Genomic DNA, 15,189 nt, shown 5'->3' with positions numbered 1-15,189 from the left:
ACCATTTGCCATCTTTACCACAATGATAGTAACACTTGAGGCGGGGTTTTCCCATGGATTCCAAACAATCTTTTGTAACGATGCTAAACTCTCCCCGCACCACCATCAAGAATTCCCTTTATAGTTAATCCCTTGGTAGTGATGGGTAGGGTCGCATTAGACTCGTCGCCTTAAAAAATACTGCCCTAATTCGTTATACTGGGTACCTCGATCACAGACTCGTGTCCATCTAAGTCAAGTGATTGCACATGATTTTCCTCATCAATCATAATCGAGTCAGGCCTATTTGGTTGCGCAAACTGCGGTAATCCCGTTCGTAGCTCTCGTTAAGGAATGCTCGAAGTGCAAGGAATAACTCAGGATCTCCATACAGCTTTGCTATGATCGTGGTTCGGACCTCAGAAGACATGAAGTCCACTAGTTTGGCAACATTCATTGGCGTTTTGCAGGGTGTAGGTCCTTGACTAGGAACTGGTGAGGATGGAATCTCATATTCCTCAATGGGATCAGGTATTCCTTCGTTAAACATCCTTTCCAACAAGAAGGGTGTATGCTCACTTTCTGATGTCCTGTCCTCACTCCCTTCTTGGATGATACTAGATATGGCTAACGGTCTATGGTTCATGTGGGGTGGATGAACTTGCGTGTGGAAACACTGTGTCATGAATTTTTACATGCATGGGTTCTGGTTCTAGTTTCCTTTGAGTCTCCTCCACTAAACCTCTTAGATGTTTCACCTGCTAATCTCGTCTACTGGGTTTGGGTACGTCCCAATCTTCTTTTTACGATTTTTCCCTTTTTGCCCCTGCGGTTTATCTTGGGGGTCTTGGATTGGATTTGGAAACACTTGTGGTGTTTTCAGAGGCTCTTTATGGTTTTCTCTTATTCGGTTTTCATTTGGTTCCATGTTACGGTTTTCTTTGTCGGTCTTTCCCTTTGTGGTATTGGTTCTAGTCTCCATTGTCTCGACTGAATCTGAATCATCCTCGAGGTCATTCATATACACGGGGTCATCTCCTGTTCCTATGTTTGTTTTGGAACTTGGCTTTGAATTTTCCGTATTCTGCGACTTCTTCCTTCGTGTCTTCTTTTTCTTTGCTTGGATAACTGATGCGGTATCTCTCTCTTCGAGGATATGGCCTGGCCCTTGAAGCATGGACCGTGTAATCGCATAAGCGGGTGCGACGGGTGGTATTGGTGATGTCACACTAGCAATTTCGACCAAATTCAGGGGTGTGATTTTAGGCGCATTTGGGTTATAGGGGCATTGGGCAATCAAGTGATCTATGCCACAACGATTACATGTGAGTATTGGCATTGCAGACGTGCTCCCTTGATTCACTTGCATCTGTGCAGCATTCTTTTGCAGCCTAATAGGGCACTCCGCTGCTCGATGTGGTCCACCACACTCGTAGCATTGAAGAGGTGGCCTCCTAGCCTGGGTGTTGATATTTTGACCTCTGGATGCGAGAGCAGCAGCTTGATAAACCGGCTTGACTTGTCCCCAACAATCTTCCATGTAGTATATAGGACATTCTTCCAATGTATCAAGTCCGTAGGCAATACTAGTGTCTATTTCCTCCTCACAACCATCTGCATAAGCATTAGATGGCTCGCAACCCACTTGGTTCATAGGGGCGACTCTTGGATGCGGGGGCTGCGGTCCTAGCACAGGAGGTGGTAGCGGTGTAGCTTGTACAACATTTTGAGGTCTAGGGACCATGTGTTGCGGTAGTTGCTCAACAGGTGGAGTAGGCATCAATACAGGAGCTCGAGGCGCATCCGTCCAGGCTACAGGTGGTCTATTTGCCATCATACGTTTGATCATTAAACAATCCTTAGCTTGGTGACCATACCTACCACATGCGTTGCAAGTTCCATTAAATTTTACTCTAAACGTAGGGCACTCACTAGTGCTATGTGGACCTAAGCAAATGGAACACCATTGTTGCTCCCTTCTTGGATACATGTGACTATTTTGAGGGGGTCGATTATCCTTAAGAGACTCTTGGATTGCCTTGGTGAGGTCTGTCAAGAATGTCTCAAATACCTTTGGCTCATTGGCAATGGGCTTTGCAGTCATGGGTTCATACTCAATGGCTTTGTGAGCTAGTGGATCTCGTGTCAGTAGACACCCTCATGCCTGCTATCATCAAGTTGTCCTCTAATTGGATTGCATTGGCAGTGACATCTTCCCAGGTTGTGATACCTCTAATCACTAGTCCATTATAGATTCCTTCATTCCTCAACCCTCGAATGAATCGATCAAGCAGTTGGTTATTGTTGAAGCGCTCATTTACAGGACAGCGAGAGTTTAAGTGCTTTAGACGACTAATGAAGTCCCTTACTGACTCTCCTTCCTTACGTTCGGCCTTCTGTAGCTGAGATGCTACACCCCAAAGCACACCTTCTCGTATGTACTCCTTTAGAAACAACCTTCGAAGGGTAGGGTAGATTGTTTTCTCGTCCACCCTTAGGGTCCTATACCAATCTCCAGCCTTCCCACTTAATGTCAAGCTTAAGGCATTGCACTTATGTAGTTCATTGCGTTCCCCTAAGGAATCACATACTTGTTCAAACACTTCAATGTGTTTTCTAGCATCTTCGTCCCCATTGAATTTTGCGTGAGTTTGGCAATTTGTACTGCCTTACTTCTAGGCTCTCTATCAGATGCGTGACGCATATTTTCCGCGATAGATCGACCTATGGTTTGAACAAACGCTGCCAAGTCACCTATGTGAGGAGGTAGGGCCGGTGGAGGTACTCTTGGAATCATATGTGGGAGAGGAACGGGTACCGGTCTTGGCATATGTGTGGATGATGCAGGATATGGAACAGAACCGGGCATAGGTCCACTCGGATAAGGGCTAGGGAGCGGCACTCGAGGAGCATAAGCAAGTGGTACAATTGGAGGTGTGGGGGCCATGTGTGCATAAGGGGCTAGAGGCACATACGGTCGAGGCCCCATATTAGGTACTACGACACTAGGTAGTGGCACTGCGCTAACCGTAGATGTCATCGGTACATTCTCTGTCAGGCTTATCCCTGGAGTGAGCACTGTGTTTTCCTTAATAGAGGGTTGAGCCAAGTTAGGGAAGCTAAAGTTTTCGCTCGGAGGCTCAGATTGCATAGAGACCCCAGGTGAAATGATGTAAGATGGGTCCATGGGGCTCATTAGAGGAGTCTCCATTTGTGATAGAGTAGGCTGTTGAGCCTTACTCGTATCCAGAAATCTCATGGGGCCAGTTGAGAGTATATTTACCCTCGGTTTTGCCTTTCTAATTGAATAATGCCATGGATAACATTACAGATCATTTTCTGTTGATCTTCGATGCTCGTGGCACTAGAGGTGGATTGTACAATCTCTATCCATCCTACATGGTAGGCGTGGCCAGAGTGTAGATCCGTCAACACCTTAGTGTGGAGGTCGTATGTCCAATGATCATTAATGAACAATCCTTCTAGAGTCGACGTGTTAACGGTTTCTTGTGAGGTAGAAGCAATGTTGCTCCCCGTGGTTTTACTTGTCACCAACGGTACTCTAGAGGGAACTTCTGAAGGAGGCAGCTCAACAGGGCCTTCTTGGTAAGAAGTTGGCAGGATATCCACATGGACACTCTTTGGGGGTGTGGGGTCCACGTGCGATGTGAAAGGAGAGTCCACTTCCCCACCCCCTTCGTGTGCTTCATTTGCATCAGGTTCCGAGCGAGTAGCTCTACCTAATGTTTCCATGAAACGGCTAAACATACTAGTATTAGGCTGTGGAGCTTCGGGAGGTGCATGGCCTTCTCTCTCAGTGTTTTGGGTAGGGTATGCTTCCATGATTTCTGAGTCGGAGGAGGAATCACTAGCGGCTATTTTAGGGTCTTGGGTGGTGCTACCTTGTGTCCCCCGCTGAGGGTCTAGAGCTTATCGTGGATGGGTAATGGGTGTCCGTATGAACAGAGGCACCCTCAATATGCTCGTGTTCTAACACTCGCCCAGAGCGTAAGTGCATGTGCTTTTGATACCCTAAGGTGTCAAAAAGCTGCTCTAGGAGGCCTTGTGACTAGTTTTTAGCGTGTTTTTTGTTTGTTTTTTTTTGCTAGATTTTTTAGAGCGTGTCGTGGAATGGGCCGTGTGATAGCTCAAAACGAGCGTATCGGTCAGAGGGTCGTGCCGTGCTTTACAGCCCTCCGTTTGGTCACTCTATGCCCTCGGAATCCCTAAAACTGTCAATTTCCAGTAGGGAACTAGGCCCAAACTAGAAAGTCTAAGGGTGCAAGTGGGAAGAGAAAGGAGGAGAGTGGAGGACTTGTCCCACATGCTCTCATTCTCTCTTGAGGGAGTAGGGTATATATATAAGAGTGAGTCTAGTATATATCATAAGACTGAGGACTGCGGCCTGGGCTTGGGCTTGGGCTTGGGCTTGGGAAAACGATCCCGATCTATCTTTTATACAAACCAACCCGTCCGTTTTAAGAGTCGCGTTTTTTATTTTCGAAAAATATCGCCGCCCACTCGCTCGCGTTTTTAATTTCCGAATTTTTTTCCCTTTTTTTTTTCTTTTTTTTTTTCTCAAACACTTTTTTTTTCCAAATTTTTTTTTTTTGTTGATGCAGAAAATACAGAAATTGAAAAACGCAGAAATGCAGAAATGCAGAAAATGCAGAGAAAAAACGCAGAAATTGTAGAAAATGCAGAAAAAACGCAGAGAAATTGCAGAAAATTGACAGAAATGCAGAAAATTGCAGAAATTGAAAACGCCGAACTTGAAAATGCAGAAATTGCAGAAATTGAAAAAACGCAGACAATAGCAGAAATTGAAACTTGACAACAATTGCAGAAAACGCAAAAAACAGAAACCTTCCACACACTCCTTCCCTGCCTTTCCTATGATAGAAATTGCACCACAAGGAAGCGTAAAGTGCTAACCGAGCTTAGTGTAGGGCATATCCCCGGCAGCGGCGCCAAAAATGTGCGCTCCTTGCCGCACTGTCGAAGCAAGGGACTTGCCAATACACCGTATGCGAGCCACAAACGGCTCCAAGCACACAACAAGCCTAAACTAGCAAGCTCAAGAAAACAAAGGGTGTGACACTCACCGCTCTACGCTCGCCTTCGTGGTGGATTCCTCGCCGCGATGAAGAAGAAGCTGCAGTCGTGCCGCGCTCAACCGCTTCGCCGCCGTCGTGCCTTCGTAATGCTCGATCGCACACACACTCTCCCTCTCTCTCTCTCTCACACACACACACACAAGGAGGTGAAGAAGAAGAAGATGGAGATGGAGCAAGAGCACTCTTCAATTGCACAAATGAGAGAATGAGTAAAAATTAGGTTTAGTTGGCTTTTATAGGAGCTCACCCCATTCACACTTGGGCGCCCATGCTTAACCAACTAATCCCTTGAATGTCCAAGTTAAAGTGCGCCTCTCATCGGCGATCACTCTACCTTTCCCTATTGGTCCGACAAGCCCGGTACCTGACTCTACCAAATACATAATACACGTCCGTCGTAGGTGATGGGGTGTCCGTGTGCCGTGAGGGTTAACAACTGGTAAGCTGCCCATCCAACACGGGATGAATAGCAGTAATAAGAGTGAGGTGCTTTCCCCCAACCACTTACAGACAATCTTCATCGACTGATGATAAACTATGACTCAACCATTGAGTATCCATCCATATATTTGATATGGAGTGGATACAACCAACTAGGTTGAAAGCGGGGTGGACTGGAGTAAGCTCATAGAGTTTAGACCATCCAACCACAGACATCCATCTTGAGCCAGTGCCTTGTATGGCAGGGTGTAAACTCATAATAAATCTGCAGTAGAGATTGCACTTGCAATGCAAAAAGGTGCAAAAAGAATAAAGTCCATGAATTTTCATGCCGCTCCAAATAAATCAGTGTTAAACACTAGGGCCCATAACACCTAGTGTGCATCCATTCAACACAAACTTATCCAAACCGCAATTCCATGACGAGACTTTCCACGGTACATACGGGAAAGCCTGGCAACAATAGTTGGACCATAACAGAATGTGACTAACCCAGTCACACCTAGGTACCAACCATGAGACATTCGCATGAACGTAGAATACTTGGCTATATGTAGAAACGACCCTCTGTTATTAAGGTGGTTTCACAGCACTTGCAATCGAAACAAGTCTGTACTTAGTACCCGACAATTTCTGGCCACTGAAATTGTTCCTGATCCGGTATGCTCCAAATGATCTATAAACGGATGCAATCAGCACGTAGGGACGTTGTCGCGACACATCATTAGGAATTAGGTGCCAATGTCAGTCCCAGAGACTCATATTCTCCACATGTGGAATATGTCTCAAATAAGGATGGCCAAAAAAGCAACATCCAGCAAGTACAAGATGTACTTGTGTGTGAAAGTAACTGCAAAACACTCCACGATAAGAGTGAGAGGGACCTCATTATCATTGTTCCACATTGGCTAAACCAAACTCCTTGAGTTCCTAGACCATGTTGTATCCCATGTGACAACATGTGCCAAAGTGAACCCTACAAGTGGGTTCATAATAGCATATTGCAAAAATGTATATTGGACACTATGGCCCAAAATACTTTGTTCCGACATGCCCTTGGCATGTCTCGAAAACATGCAATCGTATTTATACGAGTTGAAAAAATCAAACAAAGCATATTAAAAAATGGAATAACACCAAATCAATAGATGCGTACCTGGGGATTGAACTATATGTTCACTTACCCGTATTCAAATGCACAAGAGCGCATCTCCCACCTGTGAAAAAAAACAAGCAACATTGCACTGGGTACCCTTGGTAAGACCCTTGACAGAATCTACTCAACTAGCAGGTAACGATAACCAACATAGTTGACCGTGTATAAAAATGATTGGAATCAACTTGAAAAGTTGAATTTGTCCACTACCCCTTGGTAGATTTCAGACTTCTTTCCTTGAAAGTACAACTGGGATAGATCAAACTGTGATCCTCAATGCCTATGGGGTGATTTAGTAAACACCCGTTGGGTGGTACCCTAAAACTGTGATGCCATAGACACTCGTAGTGCTATAGAGAGAGCAAGAGATCCACACAAGTGAGTTGCCTAGCTCGTATGAACAGCCATGCTGTCTCAACTGTTTACTACCTCTAGACTCCGTGGTATGGATCAGCTATGTGAGTGGAAGATTATGAAAAACTCAAGTTGAGCGTCGCACTAGAAACATGTAGTGCAAAAATGACACCTTAAATATCCGTAATGACAAGACTCTTTCTTGTCCATTAACGTCGATGTGTTTACTGGGCATATCTGTTCGATCTTAGAACAATCACCCAAGGAATGCCAACAGTTGGGTCTTACCCGAGATCTGACAATGACTCTTAGCCAACGTATGTGGCTCATAGCCCTTATGGCAATTAGTGTTCAATCAACAAACCGATGAAGACTAGTTTAGATGGCGTCTTGCCCTATTTCTAGCTGAGAGTTAGAGCCCCTTGGCTCAGGCTAACTCCCAAACAAACATGTTCAAAAGCTTCTTAGAAAATTTTCATTATTCTTTGAGACAAATAAGAAAGAGAGAGAAAGAGAGCATGCAGGGCTGAGGAACTTTCCTTAAGCATTTATGACGTGTATAGTTGGTGCCCTTGCTCGTGTGCATCTGATGCCTAGCATGCAGCTTATCCTATAAACATGCAACAATCTGCCTGTGTGACGCTCTCGTCGATAGAGGTAACAGAAATCACATCAAGGTAGATTGACCTTGTATGGGCGTGACCATACCAGGGTAACTTTAAACACGGCACGGTGCTTGTGAATAACCTAAAAAATGTTTGAAGAGATCAGTTACTTACCTTGTCCTTGACAAAGTATGTAGTGTTATAGCAGAAGCGTATACAATGACGGGTGTTGTACGTCCAACATACTAGTATGCCATGCATACATAAAAAATAGAATGATAAGCCCTTGGCTTTAATGACAATCTCAACCATGTGAGCTGTTGGTATACATGCCTTGCACGATTACACTGACATGGATACATCACAGTGCGCCGTTGCGTAAACTATGAGCTTACATGCATATAGTGCCAAAGATGTGGTCCATTATCATTCATCCGAAGTCAATCGAGAACACTATGGCACATAAGAGAAGCCATGCTTCACATGAAGATAGGTAAAGTACTTTGCTTATACAGTTGCTTCGTACGGAGTCTGCCCAAGCACTTTGCTTTGCACTGCAGAGAGATCTTTTTTCCAAAATAAAAAGTAAAACATAGAACAAACATAACTTGAAATATACTAACCTTGTTGCCCACTTATGGCGAGGTTTTTGGTAGTTCGCTCGAAGCGGGCTCATAGCCATATGTGCTGCTTGAGTGTGATAGCTACGTCCTCGTGTGATTTAAAAACCTGCAGACATCTTGGCAAGTTTCCCTAAGTTTGTATGCTATTAGCATATTCCAAACTGTGGGAACCGCTATGCCAAATGTCAAAAGGGAAGCTGTGTGCCACAGAAGTACTCATGCATTGTTATGGTGTTCATAACGAACACCTACTCTTACATAACAAGAGAAAGTTAACCTTGTCGAGCATTCAAAATAATCGACCTTGTTGAGTTGGACAATGTTTTGAAAAATAGAAAAATGCGTGCAATAGATGTGCCGCGTACCTGCTTGACTTGAGTACTATTGTACGTGACCATTCATAAACGTCCATGGCATACCATAGTTATCAAGCACATGCTCAAGAAACAAAAAAAGAAATTGTGTACCTCATGAACGACGCCATTGCCGTTTCCTGCTACCAAGGCCTTGCCTTATTCGCATCGGACTTGGAAGCTTAAAATTACGAGACAAAGTGTATCTGAGGTGTGCAATAGTGGTTGCATTCACCTGGCCGGTGAAGTCATGCTCAACATCATGCCTTATTGAACAAGCCCTGCCCGAACTTGCTATGAGTGCTAGGAAACTCTAGCTTTGTAGCAAAAGAAAGGTTTTGAAGATCCCTGAAGATGGTGTCGAGATTGAAATACATAGTAAAATTGTTAGAAAATAAGACGTAGCTAAATAGATTTTTGAGTAGATTACTTAATGGAGAGAGATAGATTTCACACACAAGAGATTATAGAGTAGAGAGAGAGAGAGTACACACGATATACGTGGTTCACCCAATGTGGGCTACGTCCATGGGAAAGCAGCCACTCAATGGCTTTAGCACTTCAAAAGAAGAAGTAGTTTACAAAGGGATTAAACCCTTGATAGAGCTCCCGCCTTGCTTCACTCTCACCACCTCACACTCACCTTGTTGCATCAACTTCACACTATAAAATGTGTGTAGAAATGGCCTCCTTTTATAGGCCAAAAGGGCTGCCCTCTCTTATGAGAGACAGCCATGTGTAGCCGCCCTTGTGCGAATAAGTCCAAATCGGACCCTCCAATCCGCCCATGTGTGGCCGCCCTTGAGAAGACAAGTCCGCTTTTGAATTTGGCCACCGGCCATTGAATTCGGCCACCGGCCACCGGCCATTGACTTCCGACCACCGGCCATCGGCCATTGACTACCGGCCACCGGCCAACCGACCGGTTGTTTTCCGACCACTTTTCGGCCGCCGTCCAACCATAATATTCCGGCGGAAAAAAAAAAGTCTCGGGGGCCTCCGCCCCCGAGGCCTCTAAAGTTGCCCCCGATTCTTGTCTGTGAAAATTTTGGTTTCCGGTGAGTGATTTTCCTTCACGCACGATGGCTTCTCCTCATAATGGGGGCCTTACAAATGTGCGTTTTTACCACAGAAAATTACAAGGGTAAATCAGGCTCCATACTTAACAAAAATACCTTGCATATCATCATAATTTGTATTCGCTATACTGAAGCCTTTCCATGACACCCGGTCCATGCCTTGCATGCATTCGATTTGTCACATGCATTGCCGAACATCAAAAAACGACCCGTACAAGTCCGCTCTAAATGGTGAGAACATGTCGTTGTAGCCGCAATGCAACATCTGTCATGCGGCATGACCATCTATACCAAGCTCCTCGTGAATCCAAGTGGACTCACAACCATGGAGCGTCGTCCTGTTGATGTGCAAATCATGCTCAAGTGGCTAAGAGCTGTTGTATCCAAACCACAATTTTCAGATAATTAAAAAAAAAAATGTTGTACTGGTAATGGCTTGCGATCCGTGTTGGCTTGCGATCTGGCCAGAGACAAAAAGACAGCAGATATATTCACCAAGGAGACTGCTGCTGCAACTTTTGCTAACCTCATCCAAAGTCAAGTGGAAGAACCAACACGTTTGTATCATCAACACTTCCACTTTCTAGCAAAGAGACCGCCACAATACACCACCCCAAACCATGCGGTTGAGACTAGCTTCACCCAAGTGTTGAAATCAACAACCAGGCAACCCATTGATCATGCGCAGTATGTGCTAACAACGCTGAAGGGCACCAAGAAAGAAGGAAAAATCACCTATATGGGCGTACCTGAAGTATTGACAAGAATAGCATACCATGCTATTGGCATGGCCGACAATTTGCCACCAGCCCTAGATTAGAACACATGGATTGTGTCTGCACAGTCTTCTCCATGAATTACGCGTTCGTCAAAGAGAGTTTACAAGTCAGATGAAGAATCGGCAGAAAGCTCTCATGAAGCTCATAGCAGTGAAAGCTCGGAGAATGAGGAGAGAAGGGCCATAATAGAAGAGATAAAGAAGAAAGTTGTAGCTGCACACAAGAATAACCTCAACAAAAGAAGGGGAGGTTTGAAAGAGAGAAACAAACTTACGAAAGAAGCCGCCAAGTTGCAGGTGAGGACCCGGAAAGGTGGGTTCCAAAAGAGATAAGGGGACCCAGAACTAATAACCTTGCAAGGAAAGAAGCAGAGGACCCACAGACTTCCTTGAAAGAATGTATGCAAAGGTAGAAGCACTAAAGCTAAAAGAAGCTCAAGAAACTGAGAGAAAAGCAAGAGAAGATGCAGCAGAACAACAAAGACAAGCAGAGGCTATGGAGCAAGGTGAGACACATCACTATGAGGAGGAGATGTCTCCAAAGCCAACCTCACATGTTACGGAGTAGGCAGACCATCCGATGCCAAGCCCTCGTCCTTCACCAACAGTTAGACCCAATGAGGGTGAGGAAGCCAAGGAAAAAGAGCCTGAACACAGGAAACAGGCAGCAACCGGTTTTGAGCAGCCCAAAGCAACAGACGTAGAGGCCACACCATCTACGACCACCCCACAAGAAACATCCGAGGCATCCACGAAGCCTCAAGAAGCAAAAGTAGCTGAGGCAACCGCACAACCTCAAGGAGAGGTAGAAACCCCTGCCGCAACCACAAGCAGCCGCCACAGAACCACCTAAAGAGCCACAAACTGAAACGGTTGAAACATCAAGGCAGCCTACATAGTCTGAAGAATGGGAGACAAACGATGATGTCATCCTACAAGTAAATGAATATGCCAAGCAGATGCAAGTAATGACCGAGAAAATGCGAACAGTAGCAATTAACCGCAGTGCTAAGGCTAGAGAGCTGGAAATGGTTATCGATGCTCTACAAGGAGAGTTAGATGATAGGATGAATGTCATCTCTGATCTACAGAGACAAATCAAAGAGCTGAAGGATGAGGCAAAACAACACCAGCTGACCAAAGAGAAGTAACAGAAAGAAATGGAGGAGCTAGGTGAACTTCTCACCAAGTTATCAGATGCCTGCAAGACAAAAGACCAACAACTGACAGAGGTAACAAATGAACTCTTAACCACAACTCTATCAATCCATAAGATCCAAGTGCAGCTCGATGTAGCAAACGCATCTTTGCAATACTCAGAACAAAGGATCAATGATCAGGCAACATTTTTGCGACAGACAAGAGAAAATCTTATTGTTGCCTTGATCAAAGGTACAAATGAGGTATATAAGGCTTTGGAAAAGAAGAATAAGAATCTCGAGCTAGAGCTAAAGCTAGAGCAGTCACAAAGAAGAGACCTTGCACTAATGCGGGTACAACGAGAAGAAAAACTGCTCAAGGAGATAAATGAGCTAAAAAGAGTCAATCAGCTGTTGAGAGAGAGGGACACCCAAAGACACAAGAAGAAGCTGGTACCTCTGAGCAACCAAGTGTTGACATTCCATCCGTCTCTTTTGTTGAGATGGAGACACAGCCGACAGAAGGGCTAGAAGAAGAAGCAGATTTTCAAGTGCCACTCAACAGATGCTGAGTAAGTGCCCATGGTCTAGCTTTTCAAAGATGAGAAAGATGCACTCAAAGAACAGGTTTCCCAAGAGATAGATGCAGAATGGAAAGCAGTGATGGATTGGGAGTTGAGAGTTCTCCATCCAGTCAATGTCACTCAACTCACTCCCAACCAAATCAATGCACAATGGCATCAACAATCATTGCCATATCCTTTGATCAAGGTAGAGCTGTTACAGGTAAAAGAAAGACTATATAAAGATATGCAGACAGATGGCACAGAGCATGTCCACCCCAAGTGGAGAAAGAGCTGGTTGAACAAGAATCCAAGATATCTGATTTTGTTCACAAGAGCACCTGCAACCCTTCAGAAAAGACCCAACCTTTTGTCCTATACAACGGATAAGGACATGGCAAGCACATGAAGCACTGATAAGAAGCGGACTAAATGGCTGAACTATTCAAGATTGCCAGCTCCAGAGCAGGGGACACCGACAGAGGAATACATGGTGAAACCCTGACGGGCACCATGACTTTCTTCAAAAGTCTTCCTGACCTCTCATGTGCCATGCTATATAAGATTTGTTGAATGCTGCTCACATGTATTGAAGCTTTTCATGAGCCCAGAGCAAGCAAGAGCACCATGGATGTCATTCTTCGAAGGCAATAAGGGTCTCTGCTACGACCTAAGTGGCCAGCCTTCCGAAGAAGTCCTTTACAGCTTCTACGCCCGATGCATGTTTTTGCCATCAAGCAATATGTTGCGTTTGAGGAAACATTTTATACAGGGTTCTTCACTTGGCGAACGAAGATATTTGGGCTACTCAGTCATTCAGCTTAAAAACAGGGTCACCATGCAGTTATTACAGGTTCCAAATTTGTTGGCTACTCAGTTATTCGGCTTAAAAACAGGGTCACCATGCAGTTATTGCAGGTTCCTGACAAGAGAGAGAAGACTCAGATATGAGAAAGCACTCCACGCGCTTAAAGACCACCTCGCCAGCCGTCAACCCGAAGACTACTTCAGCCCATGAAGTTGTGTCAAGGGACGACACAGACGAGGAGGGGGGGAATGTTAGCAGCAAGCTAACCCGGATATCATTTTTCGGAGCTTTCATTGTAAACAACTTATTATTTTGATGAATCGAGAATATTGTAACTCCTACTACCAGGGCTACAAGCTTCCAGATTGTATTAACCTGTCTTTTGTTAGAGCTCCAAGATTATTAGTTTTGACCACGAAAACCTTGGCTAAGGTATAAAAGCCAATTTTTGTACGTTTTTCATAAGTTTTGATAATAGAAACACAACGTGAGCTAACGGCACTCACTTCTCTCCTTCACGTGCTTCCTACTCCCTTCCCGGTTGTCACATTGCAATGCAATCTGTTGCGTTGCAACTGCAGGTAAGAGTTCTATGCATTGACATAAGCATTTCATGGTATTCCTTAGCTTTTGGCATCGCCAACCGCGGCCTAATTTTATCATAAGTAAGAATTTAAGCTTTAAAATCAAAAACTAAGTATAGGCGGGGTATTGGGACATCATTGCTAAGCATTTAGATACATTCTGGGTCGAAAACCACTAGGTCAAAAACTCATTGTTGTTGTTAATAATCGTGATTTTTGCACTTGACCTAAAGTGAGATTTGAGACCATAAGCATGTGTGCTTAGGTCTTATAAACATGTCCTAGAAGTTTCGTAATGTTTGGATGTCATTTGATGCTGTAATGGATGTGATTTGTTTGTCGATGAGTGACTAGCTTTTGGTGATTTCTGTCATTTGAGTGTAGCTTGAGTTAGATGCGAGATGTTTGTTGTTTTCCAAGAGATTGACAACCTCTTGTACCCTCTATGCACTGGTCGAGTCAGCTTCGTCCTATGGATTGACAATCATATTCGTGGTTCTCGCTATGTCTGCAATAAAATAGGAGTGAGGTTAGACACACGTCCCACATTCAAAGAAGCGATGTTGTACGTTATATAGATTCTTCACCATCAAAACTACATCAATGTTATTTAAGAAAATATTGCAAAACTTCACTACTACCTATTGATATAGATATATATATATATATATTGCAAGATCTATTAATTTAGAACCCATTACAATTTATGACTTTTGGAAACCTTACACTATTGAAAAAAAATTTGAGATTTAATACAAAAGTTAATTTAGAGATACATTAGGACGCTCTATATTTAAATATAAGCGATTAATAAGATTCGCTACTTATCATTGGACATCATTTTGAGCCATTTTTTTATAATGTACTATTCAAATATATTAACTTTCGTAATGAGTGTGAAATGTTCTCACAACAAAACACATTACAATCTTACTTTTTAGAATGTCATATAAGAGAAATAATCACACCACAAACAATATTGAAAGGTTGACAGATTCTTATGAAAAAATACATATGTTAATTAATGAAAGTAAACATATTGCAACAAAGTCCTCTACAGATTATACCCGATGACATGCTAGTATCAAGTGATTCTACAAATTTAATAGATTATAACCACGCCGCCCAAAAGTTAATAAATCACTTAAATGAATTTAAAGATATAAAAAACATGAAGGGGCTCGCTAACAACAACCAACGTTTTGTCACGCATGCGCTCAACAAAAACCCTCCACAACCTGTCGTACCAGTGTTTCTTTAATGTATGGGGTGGTTGAATCACCCCTAACAAAGAAGCAACGGTTTGTGTTACTCATCAAGTACGGGGCGCATGTGCTACAATTATAGGCCCCTCTAAAGGAGCCTTTAAAGGGATCCCCATAGACCCAATACAAGCACTTCTAGGGGGACCATTTAAACCTGCTTGTGTAGCTAGCCAAGCATAGGAGGGCACACAACAATACATCCTCAAAGGACCAATACAAGCACTTCTAAAGGGACCATTTAAACCTGTTTGTGTAGCTAGTCAAGCATAGGAGGGCACATAACAATTCATCCTCAAAGGACCAATACAAGCACTTCTAGTGGGACCATTTAAACATGTTTGTGTA

The sequence above is a fragment of the Adiantum capillus-veneris genome, chromosome 10 (assembly GCF_014529385.1).
Source record: "Adiantum capillus-veneris isolate H3 chromosome 10, ASM1452938v2, whole genome shotgun sequence".
NCBI classification, from domain to species: Eukaryota; Viridiplantae; Streptophyta; class Polypodiopsida; order Polypodiales; family Pteridaceae; genus Adiantum; species Adiantum capillus-veneris.
Note: the sequence above shows the minus strand (reverse complement) of the source record.